At 34.0% G+C, this 22,826-nt stretch overlaps 1 long non-coding RNA gene across 5 annotated transcripts in view; it reads right to left on the bottom strand.

Annotated features, from left to right (window-relative positions):
• Positions 1-1,096: 1,096 nt before the first annotated feature.
• LOC143249227 (uncharacterized) overlaps positions 1,097-22,826 on the bottom strand; it is a 70,113-nt gene continuing 48,383 nt past the window's right edge. For 3 of the 5 annotated variants that reach the window (XR_013027644.1, XR_013027643.1, XR_013027645.1), the window contains 2 exons: positions 10,178-10,388; positions 4,199-7,850 (listed from right to left, as the gene is read on the bottom strand). This is a non-coding gene — a long non-coding RNA (uncharacterized LOC143249227). Of the gene's footprint in view, positions 7,851-10,177; positions 10,389-22,826 lie in introns of all 5 variants that reach the window. The other 2 variants (XR_013027647.1, XR_013027648.1) reach the window with 2 other exon arrangements.

Genomic DNA, 22,826 nt, shown 5'->3' on the forward strand with positions numbered 1-22,826 from the left:
AACAAATAGCCTGATATGGTTTTGCTATAAGAAAAACACAAACAATTGTTTCTGCAGTGTTTTCTCTTGAGACTTTGAATAATATTTTCGATAAAATGTTACTCTTTTATGATAATTTCTAAACAAGTAACATCGTTATATCTGATACTAAAATATAATGCAATGACTAGAAAATAGCTGAAACTTAAAATGTAAATCAAGAACTGAAGTGTTTTCTGTATGAAAGAGGAACAGCTGATATACACTGTACTGTCAATCAGTAGTTTGGTATGAAAATGATCTTTTTTAACACTTTCAAGATGAGTCTTTTGTGTTTATCACATTATAAACAGTAGCTGCCTCAGTAATCGTAAACGATCATTATTAATTTTTGTATTTTTTCACTTATACATAACGAAACGTTTCTTTACGTTTCAGCTCATTTTGTAACAGTCCTTGATAGCGGCCTGAATCTAAATCTAATTACCTATACGTGTGGATAAATAGCTTGTATTTTAAAGGTAGTATGTAATTCATGGTATGTCATTTATGTCAAACATTGAAACGTTTTACAGTTTGTAAATTACAATTATCCTATAAAGTTTCAGTTTCCCATGAGTTTTTGACAATGTTTGGTGATTATTGCAGTTTGTTCTGTGCACGAATTGCAATAAACGATTCTAAAACATCTAAAACTCAATTATTTACTGAATTGGAACTTATTATACACCATAATCAAGTTCTAACGAATGTTGCATGTTATTATCCCATTGTTCTCGATCTACTAAGTGTGGAAATTCAGATCTGACATCGAACCGAACTTTAAACATAAATTATGTTACAAATATTCCTGTAATGTGATATTATCATATTAAAGTTTTTTACAACTCCAACATATGCTAGATTTTGTTCGTTTGCTCTTAAGCACAAAGCTACACAATGGACCATCTGTGCATAGCCCACAGTGGATATCTAAATCTTGATTATAAGGTCCTGTTATGTATTACGATTTTAAGTAGCCTAAAACTAAGATAAATTGTAATTTAAATTTAGAAGTGAAGTAAATATCGATATTGATATAATTTATGATACATTCCAACAAACAAGAAACACATAGTTTCTTTTTTTTAATAACACAAATATATTTCAATATACAAACAATAACATAAATAACAATAACAGTTATTACAAATAATGATTTATGTACAAAAGTGTTACAAACTTACAAAAACTACTGAGTCTTCAGTTTGATCCGGCACTTCCTTGGTATCTTATCGAGGGTTCATGCTTAGCAAATTAATTTCGAATTGACGTAAATACAATTCACTTAACCAGGAGTTAGCTAGCTCTATATTCTTCTTTCTTCACCAATCACACGTAGAGTTTTCCACCGTTGATATTGTGTAACGTTTTTGTAAAAATATTAATGTGTGATGTGAATCCGCTGAAATTAAATTGTTTGTAATGTTCGAAATTTAAAAACGTTCCTGGTTAAATATCTGAAGTTCCATTAATAAGAATTAATCACAGTTATACCTTGTGATGTTTATAGTATACCAACTTTACAAACCGATAATATATACTGTCTCTTGGCGCGACGTGTTGGTTACATTTCTCGGCATGAGAAGAGTATCTAGAATGAACTAGTTTTTACGTACACATAAATATCACTGAAGAATTTTCTACAACTTTAGTGAAAAAGCGGGAGTTTCGCAACATAGGTTTAACAGTAGAAGTTAAGTACATTTCTAAATATAAATTTAACTTAAACAAACATCAATATTAAAATAGTAAATGCATCACACTTCTTTCCTTAAAGAATTACAAATTGGCTAAAGCCAATTTTTAACTAAGATGCATACATATATTGACAACAACACATGAAATATAATACATTATCAAAAATCATACAACTTCAATAATCATAATGGTATATAACGCAAATCAATACAAATAACCATATATAATAAAATTACATAGTACGTGAAAGTGCATTAGCACAAATGTTATCAACCCCTTTGACATAGATTATCTTCAGCTTGTACTATTATAATGATAAACTCCAATTAAACGGGCTTCTGGTTTTACCCTTCATTTAATTCAAAAAACACCTACCAGTTATGATCAGTGTAAATTACAATAAGTTGTTGTGATGCGGATACACAGGTATTACCTGATGGGAAGGAGCTAGTATGTTGGTAAGAAATAAAATATTGCCTAGTTTGTTATCAAATGTATCAGGTTTTAACTGATCTAGAAAAAGGCTAAATTTCCTAATGATTCTTATATTTTATATATTTAGAACTAATTTAGATCCATTTTCCAAATTATGAAACAAATTAATCAATGAAACATTTCGTTGGAATACAACAACTAAATTGGTGACATTTGTGAATTTACTCCATAACAATAACCACTATCAAAAGAGATAGTAATTAACAAATTACCTTGAACAGTAAATACAACCAAGACGAACAGAGAAAATTTTAGCTGACAACAGTTTTATAGCTCTATTTTGTTTCAAAACATAAATTGTATGAGAAAAAGCTATTGACCATCTGCTATAATTTCTTCATCAGTGACTCTGCTTGTTAACAGCTATTTTTACTACTCATCAAAGAATGCGCTGCCTACATCATAAGCTTACTTTTTACTATTATTATGGGATAGACAATATTTGCATGAACATAGATTTCCACAGGACATGAGTTAGAAATTAATAATATGATAAGGTATTAAAGAGGACGGCCTATTCTAGTTTCAGCTTAAAATCGACAGCACTAATACATGCAAAACTGAAGTCTAAAATTCATTGTTACAAATAGAAGTTATTCATCTTACTGTTCACAAAGATAAAGGCTACAGAATATTCAAAATGCATGTATATATTATATATTACTATCACTTTTCATTTCCAAGTTGTACACTATTTCTATTCTAATTATGAATTTCGACATTATTTAATTACAATTGAATGTTCCTTTCTGCAGGAGACGAGGCAACCTTCTTTAAGAAACTTATCCCCGTAATTAAGATAATATTAATACATTTTAGTTATCCTTATTTTACCATTCTGTCACCAAGCATCGATGAGCAAAATCAAAGAAATATTGCACTAGGAAAAGTCATTCTCGGTCTTTACGCAACAATAATTATTTTTCAGTGTTTATTTAACAGCATGAATATGAAACTACCAACGAAATAAGCATCTTTGGCAATTGTTATTTAGTAGGGCTTTGCCCGATTTAAGTACGGACAAAAATTATATATGTCTATTTTGAAACGATTTCATCGTTTAAGTGTCACAGTGTGTTTATCATTGTGTTGTAATTATTATAACAAGACAACTACGAATATTTTCGTCATCATCTAATTTGCCTGTGATATGGTATTCTATTTTACAAAATAATTCTTATAACACAGGTAAATCACTTACGCACAACAGAAAGCTCCAGTATCAGGGGATGGAACGCAACATATGTTAGAAAGAAGAAATAAATGGGATAAGAGAAAAGAATATGTTAAAAAAAGTGTGAAAATGTGAACAAGGTAGATCTTGAACTTCGGTTTAAAATTTAAAATGCTTTGGTTAAGTCTAATTTCCAAAAGATAAAAGAATACATAGATATGCTCCATGTTAGTATCTTTGATATTTTATTCATTATACTGGACAACAGAAACTTTGTTTGAGGTGATGCGGAGTAATGTGATGGTGCAGGTTTTAAATATGTAATCAGAAATTGCCTATTGCTTCTTTATTTTGAGATATTGTAATATTTCAATATGCTATCAACACTATATAAAATACCATGTAATCAAATCAGTACGATAGATTTAAGCTGTAAAGTCTGAAATGAAGTTTACTTGAAAAGTTGAATGGGAAAACGCATGCATACTGACAGCATTACATTGATGTGAAATTTTAAATACATTGCTCATATATGCTATTTGTTTCTCGATATAATTGTAACGAATTATAACACTTTTGCTTCATTTCCATGCTCACCTGTTCCACCCGAGAATCACAAAAACCTCACATGTTCAATCTGCTAGAGTAACTGAGAAATCTCTTGACTGAGCATAAAAGGTGTGACGTCAGACACCACTCTCTGAATTGCCTCTCACTCAAACTGTTGGTCACGTCGCCTCGCTCTTCATACAGCCAAAATGAAGTCTGATCTCATTACTTGCATTGTACTCATGAAATAATAACATTCTACAAAACTTCGTTGTTTTTTATTTTTTAACTCTAGTTCTGTAAACATAACTTTTGTACAGGTTTTTATAAAATCATTTGAAAAGTCTGAAAGTATAAAAATCACATAAACAGTTTCTGCTACATTTCTATAAAATATATTACAGTTTCACTGATAAAAAACGTCACACACACAGTAAAAGTAGCTTACTTCCACTATTCTGAGAACAAGATTGGAGACCAAGAGAAACACTGGGCTCAACATGTGTGTTGCACAGTTTGAACATTTGGCCTGACACAGTAGCTGAATAGTAGGAGAGCAAGTACGCCATTTGCAGTTCACATGTTAAGACATGAACGCAAAGATCATCTAACTGACTGATATTTTTGCATGACTAATTTTAATGGATATTTAAGTGAAACTTAACAATACATTAAAAATCCAGACATTTCATCTGCAACGAAACTACCGCTTATGGGGATAATTTTCCAGTTTCACATTCACCAGCAAATCGGGAAACAGAAAAGTTATCCAACAAAAAAACCAACAATGAATCAACTTAATCTTAGTAGATCTATTACTGTTGAAGCTCAAGATGAGCTGCCTCGCTTATCACACAAGAAGAGCTAAATTATTTGATTCGTGACTTGTCTGTATCAAAGCAGAATATATAATAATATATTGAGTACATCTATCATAACTCGAAAGCCAGAACCAATCAGTAAATTTCAACATGATTTTTGCAAATGAGCATCGTTAAATTACTTTGCTTTAAAATATAATTTTAAGGACTCACTGCTATTCCACTAAATCGTGTTTCTAAATTAGGATGTCACAAAGAACAATAAAAGTCAAAGTACATGACTTATAAATAATATCTAAGCTACTTTGCTCTAAAATCATTATATAACATAACATCATGATTAGGGACAACGACAGACCTATTAGTCTACCTAAATTGATTAAAAACAAATAAAACCTTTAAACTAGTCCTTATCATCCATATAGTTACCAAGCTCTTTCTTAAATTCATTTGAATTTACTGCATTCACAACATCCAAAGGCCAATCACTCTGTTAGAAAAATGAAAGTGTCTTAGCTGATTCTGACTCCTACCCTGCCAAAATTTATATATTTTTGTCCCATAGCTCTACTATTTGTGTCGCTAAATTTTTAAAAGGATGATGCATAACAATATCAATTCTCCGTTCAATCTTAAATACCTTATTCAGATCCTCACTAACTCTTTTGTTTTTAAGGGGAAAAAATTCAAAGATCTTAACCTTTGTTCATATGACAGCCTTTCCATCCAATGCACCAATCTAGTAGCCCTCTTCTGAACCCTTTCCAACTATTTAATGTTCTTCTTAAGGTAAAGAGCCCAAGACTGAATACAGTACTCCAAATGTGGTCTAATCAATGACCTATACAGTGAAATTATAGCCTTCTTTAAACTTTTATTCAGTATTTCTGCAAATATAACCTAAAATCCTATTTGCTCTACCACTAATAACATCACACTCAAGATACTGACTGATTACGTCGAGATCTACTTCTTTCAGAACACTGTTAAAGCTTTTTCTGTCAAGATTATACTTGTAATATAAAGTATGATAATCCAAATGTATTATCTTGCATTTATTATAATTAAAATTCATTTGCCATTTAGTTGCCCAAATCACTAAATAATCTAATTCTTTTTGTAATGCTGTGACGTCCTCTTCACAGTTAGCAACACCCAAGACCATAGTATAATCAGTAAATTTAAATAATTTATTGAATATTCCTTCATCTATGTCATTGACGTACAACAAAAAGAGCAAAGGTCTTAAAACTGAGTCCTAAGTTCCCCCACTTGTGACATTACTCCAGTTTGACTGAACTTTAATTATGACAACCTCCTGATTTCTCCCATACAGCCACTATTTTATACAATTTGCTAGCTTATCCCCATACCTAAATATATCATTTTACAACCCTTTTAAAGTTTTGAAAATCCAGATGTATCAAATCCACACTTTTACACTTAATATACATAAGCAGTAATATTTTCAAAGAATGTCAAAATATTTGTAAGACAAGAGATTCGTTAGTAAAACCATGTTGATTATCTAATAAAACATTAAATTTTGTTAAATCACTTTGCAAAACATCTTTTGTCAGAATTTCCAAAGCTTTTCTCAAAACTGATGTAATATTAATAAGCCTATAGTTAATGGGAATAATTTTTATTTCCTCTTTCGAAAAGAAAAGTGACATCAGCTAACTACCAATATTTTGATACCTTCCAACTACTTAAGGACTCATTTTAAAAATGGTAACAAGTTGCTCGCATGTCTAATCCTCAGCATCCTTCAAAACGTTTGGGTATTATCATTTGTCCCAGTAGCCTTATCATTTTGTAAACTTCCTAATTTTTCTCAACAAGTTCAGAATTAATATTCTTGTCCTACCTCAGTGCCACGTATCAACTGTTCAAAATAAGGAATACTGCTTAAATATTCGTCGGTACAAACTGAACAAACAGCTGAATATAACAACCTAACCATCTCATAATAATCAATACAAGGATTCTTGTATAACCCCAACCGTAAAATTTTGTTTACCTTTAATGTACTGAGAGAAATCCTTACTGCTAATTTTTACATTTCGAGCAAAATGTTTTTCATACATCCTTTTTAATATCATAATTTCCATTTTGACAACTGTTTTGATCTTCTGTAATATTCTAAATCTACTGTCATACCAGTCAATTTATATTTCTTTAAGTTGTAATGTTTTTCTGTAACTTTATCTCTTGTATCCTTTGTGAACCAATCTGTTTTTTACTTGTAGTCGTCCTTTTATTTCTGAAAAAATACGTTTATCTTTAATATTTAAAAGTTCTTCTTGAAACTTTTTCCACATTTGATTAATATCTCCAAATAATGCAGCTGTCCAATTTACAATAGATAAAACAGGCATGCAGTGGTTTTATTATCTTAATATTTTTTACACTTTGTGCAGTATTTCCTGCATGTTGAATTCGAAAATAATATTCATTTTCCTCCGTCACCTAAAGAGTTTTCGCAATATGTGAAACATTTTCATTTAAATTGGGTCACATTTGTTCATGCTTAAAATGTTGATAACCACTGGTTATAGATTTCTCTAGACCAATCGTAACGTGAGAGACTTTGATCGTTCTAGAACTCAAACATAATAACAAAAAAATGGTTGTTGAGGTAAATTAAATAATATTTTGATCTAAGAAAGAGTTTTTCTTCTTGATTTGTAAAAAACAACACTAAACTTTACATTATAACCTCTTTGACAGGTAAAATTAGTTGAATTATGGAAAGTTCGTTAGTAAAACCAAAACAACTTTTATGAAATTTAAATTCACTGGGCTGCGGCATCTTTTCAAAATTTGAGTTTCTGAAACTTATAACTAATATATCATTATTTATGATTTCCACATGAAACAAAACATCAAACTTAATAAAGAAATGATGATGATGCCCAATTCCACTCTATCAACAATTTTTATATTAGAAGATAACAATAAATCTACTTTTGCATTGTTTCTAGTACGTTCCTTGACCAATTCCTGAAGAAAAACATGTTGAACAGTTTCCAAAACTTTTCTTCGTCTTTGCTCTTCGTGGCTTAACTCTTGCATTTCTCATTGTTTGCCTGAAATTAGAATCATCAATAATTATGATTTCATGAACAGCTGAAATTTTAATTTCACTGTAAAGTTTCTCCCTAATTTTATCAGAAGAACCGGTATGGCCAGGTGGATTAAGGCGTTCGACTCGCAATCTGAGGGTCGCGGATTTGAATCCCCGTACACCAAACATGCTCGCCCTTTTAGCCGTGAGGGCGTTATAATCTAACGATCAATCCCACTATTCGTTAGTAAAAGGGTAGCTCAAGAGTTGACGGTGGGTGGTGATGACTAGCTGTCTTCATTTTGGTCTTACACTGCTAAATTAGGGACGGTTAGCTCGAAATTCCAAAAACAAACAAACAAAACAATTTCATCAAAATCATCTGTTGGTCTTTAACAAATTCGCAATGAAAATCTTTTCCCTTTATATCCATTAATATAAACACAGATGGATTCAACCTCTTTGCTATTATTCTTGGAAGTCTGAAAGCTAATAACATTAGAAATTTGGTTTCGATACCTGTGGTGGACACAAAACAGGTAGCCCATTGTGTTGTGTAGCTTATTGCTTAACAAAATTCAAACTAATTATGAACAACTAAATCTCGTGACATTGAAAACTGAATATTTAGAAACTTGGGGTGATTGTTTTAAATCCAGTACAATCATAAGACTTCTTCCACTCCAATAATGGTGGCCCGGCATGGCCAAGCGCGTAAGGCGCGCGACTCGTAATCCGAGGGTCGCGGGTTCGCGCCCGCGTCGCGCTAAACATGCTCGCCCTCCCAGCCGTGGGGGCGTTATAATGTGACGGTCAATCCCACTTTTCGTTGGTAAAAGAGTAGCCCAAGAGTTGGCGGTGGGTGGTGATGACTAGCTGCCTTCCCTCTAGTCTTACACTGCTAAATTAGGGACGGCTAGCACAGATAGCCCTCGAGTAGCTTTGTGCGAAATTCCAAAACAAACAAACAAACCAATAATGGTGCTAAACAAATAAAAAATAAAACCTTGTTTAGCAAATACATTATAAATCTTGACTGTGAAAAGTAACACTGACGTCAATCAATAAAAGAGCTGTATTCAGACTACGTAACAACTGATTTGGTTACAGAGAGGGAAATCCGTTTCAGAGAATGGAACGGCTAACACTGTCAGCTACGTAAGCCCGTGTTATGGATTTAAAAAAGATAGAGGGCACCATTATACATATTCATGGCGTCAGAGGTGATTTATCTTGGTTAATTCTTTATTATCTTCTTTCTAAAAAAACAGAAGAGTTCTAGAGTTAAATTATCTTGATAATTGTAGTGTCAGCAAAAGAAAGCAGACAATTAAAATATTATCGCAAAAAATTATGACTTTAATCGTGAAACAAGTTTTAGAGGCTAAAACTGCAGTGCATATTATTAACTCAACGATAAGCTGCGAAACAACTATTCCTCAATCTCCTGATATCTATACTTGTTTCCTCTGCATCATACAAAATGTCTATGATGATACCACATCTTCCCATACCATGTACTCTGTATCTTCAAGACATTTGTTAATTAAAACCAACCATCTAGCAAATTGGTTTTCACCTGCAACGGATTTCGTTCTTGAAAGATCATCTTTGAGACCATTGTAGATACGGAGTTTAACTCTAGTCTGAATACGATTATAAACGCTAATATCTTCTCTTGCTATTTCGTTACGCTTGTAGTGTTTAAGCAGCACTATCAACTCATTTTTGCAGAAACATTCTAACTTTACATGGTATTATATAATGTTAGATGAATGTTTTGCTAGCGACGCATATCGTACAGTCAATAAATTAACCCAATTAATGTTTGCTATTATACTCGCATCACGGCAGTTTACGAATTCTGCAAGATTCAACATACTTTTTGCTTAACATTTATACTTTACAATGCTGCTTTGTTAAAAAAAAAGTTAACAACACCTGGAGGGCATGAAATACACAATCCGACGACTTTGTTAAGGTTCTCGATATACTCGATTACTGGAGCAATTTATTCTTAGTGGTGTCCTTCAGAATGAATAAAAGGCTCTTGGAGACACTTCAAACCAGCTAGTTTATATTTTTTAAAGATATGCCATCACACCTGCCAACCTTCAAGAAGAGGCTCTATCAACAATAGTATTGTTAAGTGATATTACACTGTATATCGAAAAGTAGTAACACAAGTAAAGTTTTTCTCGTGTTATTTGAAAATAAATAAACAACTATGCTTTTCTCACGACCTTCTGAACTGTAATATACATACGAATGTTTAAATTAAAACATTAAAACCTTTTCTTAAGTATTTAAGTTATAGCTGCACAAAAGATTGTTTACGTATAACCATACCTAATTTTGAACTGGCTGACTAGAAGGTTGGCAATAAGTCAATAACACCCACAGTCAATTCTAGGGCTATTTCTGTCTGAAGAAATAGTAGTATCTGATCGCCAAACGCACTCACAGCCCCAAGTGTGAATCGCATCGCAACGCGAGCCATAAATCCCCGTGCAGAAGGAGACTGGATGAGTTTATGTTCCATGTGATCACAGTTCCATTTCTGAGAAAAAAAAAAAAACATCTAACTTCACGTTGGTTACATTTAAGCCATAACAAGTTAACCAAATCGTGAATAATGCCAGTTCGATATTTAATAAAAATGTTTTATACAAATTATTATTTTCACCTTCGCAGATAACCTTAAAAAATGGATGAAGACTTTTAAGTCTTACTGTGATGTTAGCTGAGAACTGAACTCTATATGGAAATTTCTGTACATTTTAACATTAGAAGTGTGGATTGTTTGATTTAAGTAAAGCAGCATTGTCTGCTCCAGTCACGACGGACAATCGAACCAAGAATTTTAACGTTGTCAGTTCGTAAACTTACCATTATCCGCTGAGGCAGCTACTGAGAATTGATCACCGTACGGAAATTCCTGTATATGCAACGTCATAAGTTTGCCAGTTCAGTGTAATCTTACTAGAGAACTAAGCTACATATGGAAATTTATGTGCATATAACGTCACTGGCTTGCCAGTTCAGTGTGATATCACCAGGAAAGTGAGCTCCATAAAGAAATTTCTGTGCTTTCAGTCATAGGCGTAACGAAAGAAGTTTCTAAATGGGGTAACAGCTTGGCAACAAAAATCTCATCCTTTTATCCTTGCTACTATACAATAATGTATCTTATCTTTTGCGAGCCTTTTTTTCTGCCTTATTTTTCATCTACTTCAATCCTCGTGACCATAAGTAAACACATACTTCTGAAAGCGTTATTCAATTACTTCGACTTTTTTTAGTCGTAATATTAGAGCAAATAAAGTTCACTACATTATTTCTTGTATTAAGCTAATAATGTATTTTTTCATTGCTACTCGAAGTCGTAGAATATTACCTATGCATAAAAAGTGCACTAAAATCCTAACTTGAACGTTTTAAATAATTTTAAAGCCAACACTAACAATGAGAATAAAAGTAAAACGCTCCAGTGATAATCTGATGGTCACGGGTTCGAATCCCGATTACACAACAAACATACTCGCTCTTTTATGCGTGGGGGCGTTATATGTGACGGCCAATACCACTATTTGTTGATAAAAGAGTAGCCCAAGAGTTGGTGGTGGGTGTGATGATTAGTTGTCTTCCCTCTAGTCTTACACTGCTAATTATGGACTGCTAGCGCAGATAGCCATCGTTTAGTTTTGCGCGAAATTCAAAACAAGCAAATTTCTGAAAATACTTTAAGTGTTATTTAGGGAAAACTATATATCAGAAAAGGGTAAAATCACGACTAGAATTTCTCTACTTGTTACTTCTCGGTGGCTCAGTGGTAAGTCTGTTAATTTACAACCCTATACGTCAGAGTTGGAAACCGGTGCTAGACAGAGCATAGCACAGACTGCCCGTTGTGATGCTTTGCGCTTTATAAAGAACAAACAAACCTTTTTATTGCAATTTTAGGTGTTATTTGAGTCCGCACTAACTAAAGGAAGATCGCGCGTGTATTCCATGGGAATGGTTTTGTTTATTGAATTTCGCACAAAGCTACTCGAGGGCTATCTGTGCTAGCCGTCCCTAATTTAACAATGTAAGACTAGAGGGAAGGCAGCTAGTCATCACCACCTACCGCCAACTCTTGGGCTACTCTTTTACCAACGAATAGTGGGATTGACCGTAACATTATAACGCCCCCACGGCTGAAAGGGCGAGCATGTTTGGTTGGACGGGGATGCGAACCCGCGACCCTCAGATTATGAGTCGCACGCCTTAACGCGCTTGGCCATGCCGGGCCCCATGGGAATGGAACAAATTGATCAATATTCATGATAAACTCAGAGGACTTAGTATTGTTATCTCCGAGATTTATCAAAAGTAATTTCAACTTAGCAGCACACTGGGTACTCTGAAACATCCATAATGGGTTACATATAGAATTATTTAAATTAATCTTAGAAAACAAAAATGGATAATAACTTTATGTGTTCGATTTATTGTTCGTTGAAGAACATACCTTCAGTATAAAGACACTTTTCAATTACTTAAACTACCAGTTTCTTTCTCCTCTCACGAACAAGGCCTGTCCTCGGGCTTTATCTCAGGGTCGTTAGACACTGATAATGTGGCTACATGAAGGTTGTGGTATTGTGTTTGTGTGTGTGTACGTTTTTTATGCTTCTTATTCACAAAATCGAGCCATTGACCTCACAATTGCCAAATGAAGTACTCGAAAACCTGAGTTACAAGGTTAACCCATTAAGCATTCCTAGTAAGGCGATTTTCTAATAAATCTATCTGTCGATTTTTGTCACTAGACCCTCTTTTTTTTTCTGTTTCTACAATAACACGTTTATACAAAGGATAGAGAGGCAAATCTCAAACCACACATCTTGATAAAGATTTTCACAGACACTTAACTGTATGTGGACATCGATTTTTAAAACTATGCTTATTCTCTTAGACCTACATCATGGAGATTTGACAGATCTGTGGTTTAATGGTAAGACTGTGACCCAAGTTTTCATGCACAACTTTCTTATTGAAATCAATGATTCAGATCAGTATGTGGGTAGAAGAGTGTGAGCCTTTTCAGTGTCTAATATTTGTTTATTATTTCATTGACAATACCAAGAGATGTTCTCAACGCCATCGCCATTCGATACGGAATCCAGTATTGTATATGTTGGGAGACCTTTTCAGAAAAGGTTCTGTTTATACATCTTACCTTCCCTAGGATCCAAACATCCACCTACGTGTTACCATGTGTGGCGACTCATAAATGAAAAAATAGAAATCTAGTAGTTGAGTGGTGTCAGGGATACTGCAACACACCAATTCAACCTTGAATTTTTGTAGACGTGTGGCCCTGGAGTAACCCTCAGATTCAATTAGCTTGCCTTACGTGACTAAACTGGTGTTGCAAACATTATGTCTGGTCTTTCGGTACAGTGTCTACAATAATTTGGCATGGATGTCCTGTCTTTGTTTGACAGTGTAGCACATGCCCTTTTATTACATCATGGTGGGTGTAGTCGGTAGGCACTGAACCATTTTCGTTTCTTAAGGATTTTCAAAGTAACAAATTATTGGTAAACGACCACAGATAGATGATCCTATTACTAACTTTCTACTTCTCCTGTCACTCCTGCATCTCGATTTTGGATCTTACACACACTTTTCGGAAGCCCTCATCCAAGACATCACCGTTTTACATCAAAAAGCGCTTAGAGATGCTTGCTCTCCAAAGACAGCTAAGAAACGAAGTTCTAGGGACCTGTTAGTCGAAACATTACAAACACATGACAGTGAATTCCTCTAAAAGTCAAAGTGTATTAGGGATGTACTTTTAAATTTAATCTCCATTGATTTTTGAATTAATCTAAAGTAATTGTGGAGAGGAATCTTTATGGCATCCCAAAGTCGGAGTTACTTGATAGTATCTCTATCCAAAGAGAATTGATAGTGAACCATGTCTTGACTTGCAGAAACTAAATATATGAGCCAACTAGGGTTCTGATTTTGATCTTTAACCCCCCATATACTACTGTTAAATACTACTGTCATATATTCCCAGTCTTCACCATTGATTTTACAGTCAGCATTTTGAACACACTGAAACATCTTACCAATGTCAGTTAACTTATGCTTTTGAGTTAGTAAAACCCATGATATAAATAAGAACCAGTTAAAGCTTCACTATGTCGATACTTCCAGTTCTCACCCCTTCTGAATGTTTCTGTATGAAATATATTGAGGAGAAGGGGGTGCAGCATCTTAAAATCTTGAACTCAGTTATTCCGAGACTTGGTAAATGATCACTTCTCTTCCAACTTGGAGTTGTACTGCTGCAATAGGTTCTACTACCATAGTGAGGATGCAAACATATCTCTCCATTCCCCTGTCAGAGTCTTTCACTAACCATATATAAAATATTCTGCCATAATTCCTTTATGAACAGATAAGTCAGCTTCAATTTGTATATTTTTGTCCCTATTACACTATTCAGTGAATGTTCCAACCCTGAGATACAGAACTGTCATTTAGTTACATGGTCACTTAATCACTGAACGCTCATTCATCTGAGGGGGCTCCCTCATCGATCCAGGACAGAATCTATGAGATCTGATAGACCTCTTTCCACTAAAGGAAAACGTCAGGGCCGAAAACAAAAAAGTTCTTCACCCATTCTCTAGATCCTTCTAAGTAAAAATGGGCGTTTTGATAAAATATAACCATCGAGGTTTCCATTCTTATCTAGGTGAAATTAAAATCTTGGTTGATTCTTACCATCCTGTTTTTCTTTCCTTATAGAAGACGTTCCAAAAACCTGTAAATGTTATCGTTTGGTAGTTTTCCTTTGTCAAAAAGACATTTTGTGAGGCAGACGAGAACACTGGTTGACTATTATGCATCCACTATGACTCAGCCAATAAATGCACCACTTGGAATTCTTTACATGCGTCTCTTTATTGGTCATACAATCACAGTTTGTTTTCTTTACGTTTCATTAGGGGGGGATTATGATCAAGCAGACCGCCATGATCTTATTGAGCAGTCACCTTTTTCATACTGAGAAACTTTAATAGACACAATCCATTCTAAGTTTGTGTGGTACTAGTTGGAGAGGTTATTCTGTGAACATGTGCTCTTGTATTTTTCTTCAATACCAGTTCATAACCAAAATGAGTTTTTATTGCTATTGATTTATCCATTTATTCCCCCTCCACCTTTCTTGCGTTTCTTGGAAGGTGAATAATGACTCACAGAGCAGTGACCACTTTATCATCATTGATATATCCATTCTCCTCCTACTTGTAAGATGGATAATGACCTATGGGCATGATACTTTTTCCATTATTCTGGGAGATTAACTGCAGTCAAAGCCATCCAACTTGTGTGCTATGGTGGAAGCTAAAGCAAGTTGATTGGATCTTCTTAACAACTCTCTCAGAACTTCATCCTAATATTATTAATCATCACAGTACTTATTACTTTACTACCTTCATGTAAATGCTAAAATCGCGACACATTTGCTAAAGTATTCTCGCTCATGGTGGACTCCTGACTGTCAACAGACATGAAAAGCTCAGAAACAGACTCTCTGCAACTATTCTATTTTCTCGAGGTCATAAATCAAAGAAAGAAAAAAGGTTATATTAAATTCACTAACAGTATCTCTTTGACTCCTAGTTTCAAGGTCGTTTGCGGTAATATTCGAAAGTTTTGTGGAAATTTTACATCATATTCTCTTTTGATCTTGTATTTTAATGGCTAAGAGTTTGTTGATTTACAAGATGGAGAGTGCTTTTCTCACTATTTCAGCACATCTATCTCTTTCCCTATGTTTTTGACTATCAATTATGTATTGAAACATTCTCACCTTCTTTTCAAACAAATAGCCTATGTGACTATAATCGACCATTTAAAATCCTAGAACTAAAGATCATTATACTTTAGCTTGGCAGTGCATTAGTTAGTTCAGATGATATTTATTATGAGGTGTCTTTCCATCTTTTTCCAAGATTGCTTATTATTCTTCTGGTTGTTTTTAATTGAATTTGGCAGAAGAAGAATTTCCCAGATGCATGGCGTAGGAATATTGTCATACCTTTTCCTAAGCCTAGGAAAAGCCCCAAATCCCATAAAAATTATAGATAAATTGCTTTGAAAAGCTATCTCTGTAAGGTTTGGAGAGGACGGTTTTTGCTTTGTTGTTTATTTGAGTCCTGGAATCAAACAATCCCCTCTCACCCTCTTAATGTAATCTCAGTAGAAAACTCTCCATCATGAACCACCTGATTTGACTTGAATCATTAATCAGTGAAGTCTTCCTAGAGAGGGAGCAATTTGTTTTGTTTTTATCTTGAGAAGAATTGACATCTTACGGGACCTCAATTCTTATGAGTTACATGGCCATTTACCCATTTTCATTCTAAACTTTTTAACTCCATTCTCAGTTTGTGAGAATTCAGTACTATCTCGATCCTTCACACAGGAAATTGGAGGCCTTTAAGGCTGTGTCTTGACTGTTATAATTTTCAATTTTAGTACCATTGACTTCACTGTATAACCGCTACCTACAATTACAAAAAGTCTCTATGTCAATGACTTTAAGATTCCCCCTCAGCCATTGTACATGTAGTTTATTTAGTGGCATCTTCATACTTCCCTCATGCACAAAAAGTTTTTCATCCTTGTCATCTAATAGTGATTTTGTACATTTTTGCTACCAGTGGAACTGATCCATAGCTCAAGTTAGCAGGTTTCGTTGTTACAGAAGTAGATGAGACAAATCTTTTAGAACTGCACTTTGATCTTAAGCTGACATTTGTTGCTCACATTACTCATTTTTGTGGCAAGTGTACAATGTTATTAAATGTCATTTTTATTCTTTATTTTCCTTCTTTGTGAGTAGGTAGATATTCTATGATGAAGATCTATTAAATTCTCAACCACTCAATGCTGAACTATGGATCTGTGGACGATAGTTCAAGCAGAGGATCTGCCTTGAGGATTTAAGCACTTGTACATCATCAGAGGTTTTGACTTTACACAAGCACTTTTTGTACTTCACTGGTTCTGTGTAAAATTTTTACACTGTGTCATATGAACATTCACTTCACCTAAGATATTTGCAACCTTCTTTAGAGTATGTTTTGAAGATTTGATCATTAGCATAACATTTCTCATGGCATTGTATTCATATGTTAGTGTACTGTGCTTTTAGCAAATAAGCACCTGTTACTTACAGAAATCTCTCTACAGATGCTGTCGTCATTGGTAAGTTATATGCCAGTTCACTTGCCTTGGATCATGTTGAAACTCAGGTGCATAATCTGTACTAACTCGCGTAACGTTTTGAAGGCCATGAAATCATTTAATAAAAGTTCTCACCCAGTTCTTTTAGATATTAGGAAAAGAGAAACCCACTTCTCTTTCTCGTCCAACTTTATTTATTTTTTTCTGGATTACTAGCAATATTGGTATTCGTTAGAATAAGCTTGCTGACACTGTAGCTACATCCACTTGCTCTGCATCCCTGCATGTTCTGTATATAGACTTCAGGCGTATCACCAAGGCAATGCTTTATGCAATTTTGCAGTCAGTATAGGGTGAGCAACATCATAACATACTTTTTCAGATAAGACCTGTTGTTGTGATTTGACCACCTAGTTTATATAGGAGAGAGAGGAACTTCTCTTGTTTAGACTTTGCATTGCCCACAGTTCATCACTCATTGATTTCTGTTAGAAGGAACTGATCCACCACTGTATAGCTCTTATGACACTCAGATCACATCTGTACATATTATATTTTCATGTCCTTCCTATAATTGCCAGTTGTAGTAATCACTTTAGTCGTATTTTATCTTGTGGTTTATCTTTGCTGCTGAACATGGTCATTGGAAATAGTTACTATGTCCAGGTTTATCGTATTTTTAACCTTTGACTGGTCATTTGCCTTTTTAATTTGATATAATTTTTAACATCGGTTCTACACGGAAATAACATGGACCATCTTGATATGTTTTTACTTCCACAAGATGTCTGGAACCCATGGCTACCTTGCTTTGCACCTATAAACCGAACAACCAACCAACTTTATTGCAACGTTGCTTATCTTTTGCCTACTATTTGTTTGAAGGGGTGAAAGAGTTTTTATTTGCATCACCAGCATCATCTTATATAGGAGGATGTTTTCCGAATATACTTGAAGTGTGCTTTTGGAGCCTGATGTTGTCCATAATTTCTTTTTTATTAGTTTTTCTGCTTCCATGGAAAGGGTTGAAAGCTCCTTTTTTCTAAATAATGCCTTTAGCATTCAATGTTTAACAATCTCTCTTGCCATATCAATATATCTTCTGGTAAAGATTATGATATAAATCACCAGCTACATGATTAATTGTAGTAAAATCATACTATCAAATAATGTGCCATTCGTTGTGAATCAAATACATAGGTGCTAAATATTTCGTTGTTGTTTGTATAAAACGACATGCCTATACAATAGCAAATGCAAGTTGTTCTTATAAAGAATGAAGTTAATTTTTAACAGAAATATAGCAAATGATTGAACAGTTGGTCGTTTTTTCCAGTTCAACATGGAGAGCCCCCCCCCAGTAACTCAGCGGTATGTCTGCGGACTTACAACGCTAAAAACTGGGTTTCGATACTCGTGGTGGGCAGAGCACAGATAGCCCATTGAGTAGCTTTGTGCTTAATTCAAAGACACACACACACCCAATCTGAGCATCGGGATTCGAGTCCCCGGCACCAAATATGCTCGCCATTTCAGCCGTGGGGGCGTTATAATGTGACAACAAATCACATTGTTTGTTGATAAAAGAGTAATTCAAGAGTTAATGTTGACTAGCTGCCTTCCCTCTAGTCTATCACTGTTAAATTAGGAACGTTCAGCATTGATAGCTCTTTTGTAGCTTTGCGCAAAATTCAAACCACACGAGTTGAACATGAAACAATAACTATTATGATGCGCGAACATGAAACAGTAACTATTATGATGCGCGAGCATGAAACAGTAACTATTATGATGCGCATGCAGTGGACGCGTGATGTATTATAGCTTTTCGTAGCTACCTGGCCGAATTCTACCGAATAATTAAAGTGGGCTTAGTCCACGACAATCACAAACCAAAATAACAGCCAAAGTAAGGCAAAGGCCTAGGTAAGCCTGATCCTTCCAGATAACATGGCCAATTACGCGTGATTTAGCTACATGAAAAAACATCAGTGCTGGAGAGAGGAGGAGGTCTACATGGCACCTGATTCTCTCATATCGCCATCAAGATGGTCAAATTCAAAATGAAACGAAGTGTTGTTAGCTGTTAACGTATTAAAACTTAAATATGAAAAATATTAATTTATGAAATATAATATTCATATATGTTGCAATACCGAAATATCATAGAGACGAAAAGAAGTGGCATTAAACTTTGGAATAGTGTTATTCCACGTTTTATTCTAAATCTTGAAATGGCCTTCATTGCAAAAGAAATACATGGTCGATCAAAGGAATGAGGTTTTACTTCAGTGAAAACCAACCACTGAAACCGGAATTTCTTCAGGTTTTTAGGGGTATTGAATTTCACTGAAGCTCAGCGAGAACGTTTCCTTGGCGTCAAACTGCACTGTATTTTGTGTTATATAGTTGGTTAAGTTCGATTAAATTTTGACCTTAAGTCACTCATTGGAATCGTTTTTTTTTTTAAATTCACGCTTTTGTGACCAACCAATAACCCACTAGAAGGTATTTCCCTTTGAACTGTTATCGTGTATATTTGCTAGGACACCTTGGATCGTCTTTTTCAGTTCAAAGCACAAGGTTGTTGTAAATTGGTGTCCATGCCTTTATATGAGTCACGTTAGATGATTTTTTACAGGATTTACCACAAAGTTCTTTTTTACTGAAATTGCTTACACAAATCTCAAAACGCTGAAGTGAGTATTGTATTTAAATTAATCTTGTCATGCCTTAAAGGTTTACAATAAACCATTTGTCATTTGGTGTATAAAATAACATCTCTTGAATTATGTGTTTTCGTGTCGTGTGAAGAAGATGGACTGGTCTTAATGGTATGTTCAACCTCAGTTTATCAAAGACGTAAATAATTTATCCACCAGCCATATCTGTGTGCAATATTGATATATTTTCAACTTAAAACGGACTATGTTGAGAACCATTGTCACCCTACAATTTCTCTAGTTAAGCCTGTTACAATTTGACACATATTTTAATTAAACCTGTATCAAATATGGATATTTTTACCTGTGGTTTCAATGAAAAGATGATGAATAGTGTATAGAACATCAACAAGAATAACACATTTTTTTATTTTGTTGTTGAAAGACAATTAGGTTTCACTAATGATGAGTGTTAGATAACATTATATCTAAAGTAAGCTGTGTTTCACGATAAAAATACAGCAAACATTAATAAATTTTTAATCAAGTATTGTTTCCTAGAGACAAGTTGTTTTCTGCATGTTTGTGAAAATTTTCACTTCAGTCAAACAGATGTTTATTGGCGAAAATTTATACCAATACTGGGCTTTGTCTACGTAAATGTGCTCTCCGAATATTCCTATACAAGTGTAATACTCCTACGACCTTCGTATACACAGCAGAGGTTTAGGTAAACCCTTGTGCCTGACAGCCCTTTGCCTTTCACACTTTTCACTGTAACTATCTTTACTTACCAAAGTAAAATCTTTGGTAGACATGTCAGGTAAAAAAGAAAAAAAACCACAAAAACAACGAAGACCTAAACCGAAGCTTAGGGTAAATGTGGCTGCGAGTGTTCAGAAGCATTTTGCCGATGACTGTTCCACGACTAATTAACAGGATCTCGGCAAGTATTAACATTCTCCCTCTAGTGAGAGAGAGATCAACTACAATAACTTCTACTTCTTCTTCTTCTTGTTGTTAATATAAATCTTCATTTTTCAGAAACTACTCATCATCTTATAACACAACTGTTTAAAAATATATTAGATTAAATGTAATGACTGACACCCATAGTAGAAGATATACTTCTAATTATATACATATATAATGATACAGGTATTATGAGAATTACTGGTGTCAAGCAATATTAATTATGATAACAATACATTTCGTTCCTGTAATATATCTTAAGTTTTTCGTTATATTAAACCTATATGTGTATTGAAGATATTATTTGGATTTATTGACATTAAATTTTATAACACACGTAGTTATAGTTTAAGAAAACAAAATAGAAAAATAGCTTTGGTGCTTTTGGAAGTTAAATGTTTCCTCGATAGGATACCATTTGTAAATATTGTTCATAGTTTTTGTATGTAACTGTTATGGTTTGTATAGTTAAGTATCGTTCAAGTGCACTTGAGTTTCGTAGAGTTTGATCAGAGATAAGTTAGGTAATAGGATTGGTTATATCGTACTTCCTGTTATCAAATTATATGTAGAATTTAAATGCGTAAAACAAAAATTTTAACAGCACAAAAAATCACAGTTCTTAAGGTTTGAACATAATTGAATCCTTTTCGGAATATCAACTTGGCCATATCCAGTCTCCTAGGAACTACTTGATCGACTCAGCAGCAAACACCTGCCTTAAACTTAGAGGTCAACATAAATCACAGTCTGCCCGTCCACAGTCAAGAGAGTACAATGACCAGCTTACTGTGTTTTTTTGTCAGCGTCAGTCACGACTTATAACTTGCTGGCAACTCATAAATCCGCTTTTCTTAGTATGTACGGGAATTTTTTTTTTTTTTTCTAGTCAACTAATTAGCTTGTTAAACTTTAAAACGAGCACATCTGTTATTCAACACTCGAAAAATATAATTTCACATCCTAATGACAACCTAATAACAATATTAAGCTTTAAGATAAATATTGCATCATTACTGATTATAACATCAAATACAGTTTATACTATTAGCATTAAATGTATTTACAAGGTTTAGAAAAGTCAGTATTTTTCTTGTGAAGACTTTGAAAACAATACTTTCAATCACACTATAATAAAGTTCATAATTAAACAAAACATTCCATCTCTTAAGCACATATGCCTATCAGATAATACTATTATCTTCACAAAAATACTTTTTATGGATTTTATTCAATATTTCCACTCGTGATAAGTTTCTTAAGATAGCAATTATCCTAAAAGTTCTCAGATATTTTGTGTGTTATGCTGAGTTGTACACTCAATTACTAGAGGTATTCTCAACAGAGTGTAAAATCGGTGTTCAAACACAATATTTAGGCAATTTTAGCGTATTAGCTTCAAAAACATATTTCAATATTAGGCACTGTGACTTAACAGTTTCTTTAATCCTCCAATGAGTTAAAACGTTTTATTTTGTTTCTCAAAAAATTACTTGCTTTAGAAAGTGCCTTTGATTTCTAAAAAAATAAATAAGAAAAAAGGTTTAAATGTGGTGTAATTTTATGAACGTGTCATATACGGTTACATTCTTTACATAAGAATAAGCTTAAATGTATTATTTAAGAATCTCATGGCAATCATAAGACCATTGAGTGTTATATCCTTTCGAAATACCTTTAAAAGCTCCGTAGCTCTATCATTGTTGCCCAGTAGAGGTTGAAATAAAATTAAGAATTTACAGTTTGTTCGTTTGTTTTTGTTTTCAGTCTCTCAGTTCCCACCGGAAGCTTCTATGATGCACATTCTCTGACGGTAAAGCAGTTTTTATCTGAGATTTTTTTAAACACTGTATTGCCCAAAAGCTCGTTTCCCATACTTATATTTTTGTGTGTGTGTGGATGACACATTATCTGTGGCAACAAACGTAAGTGGCCTGTTGTCAGCCTGTGTGCCATGCTTATGAGCTGTCGAGAAATATTCGTGTTTACTAATTTGACTGTCCAAGCATGACAAATGGTTAGGGTATCGGGTTGTATATCTAAGAAACCAAGGTTAAGAGTCGCGATATTTTGTTCAATATGCTCCATTTTGCTGCTGTGGGAGT

The sequence above is a fragment of the Tachypleus tridentatus genome, chromosome 4, assembly GCF_004210375.1.
Source record: "Tachypleus tridentatus isolate NWPU-2018 chromosome 4, ASM421037v1, whole genome shotgun sequence".
Classification (NCBI taxonomy): domain Eukaryota; kingdom Metazoa; phylum Arthropoda; class Merostomata; order Xiphosura; family Limulidae; genus Tachypleus; species Tachypleus tridentatus.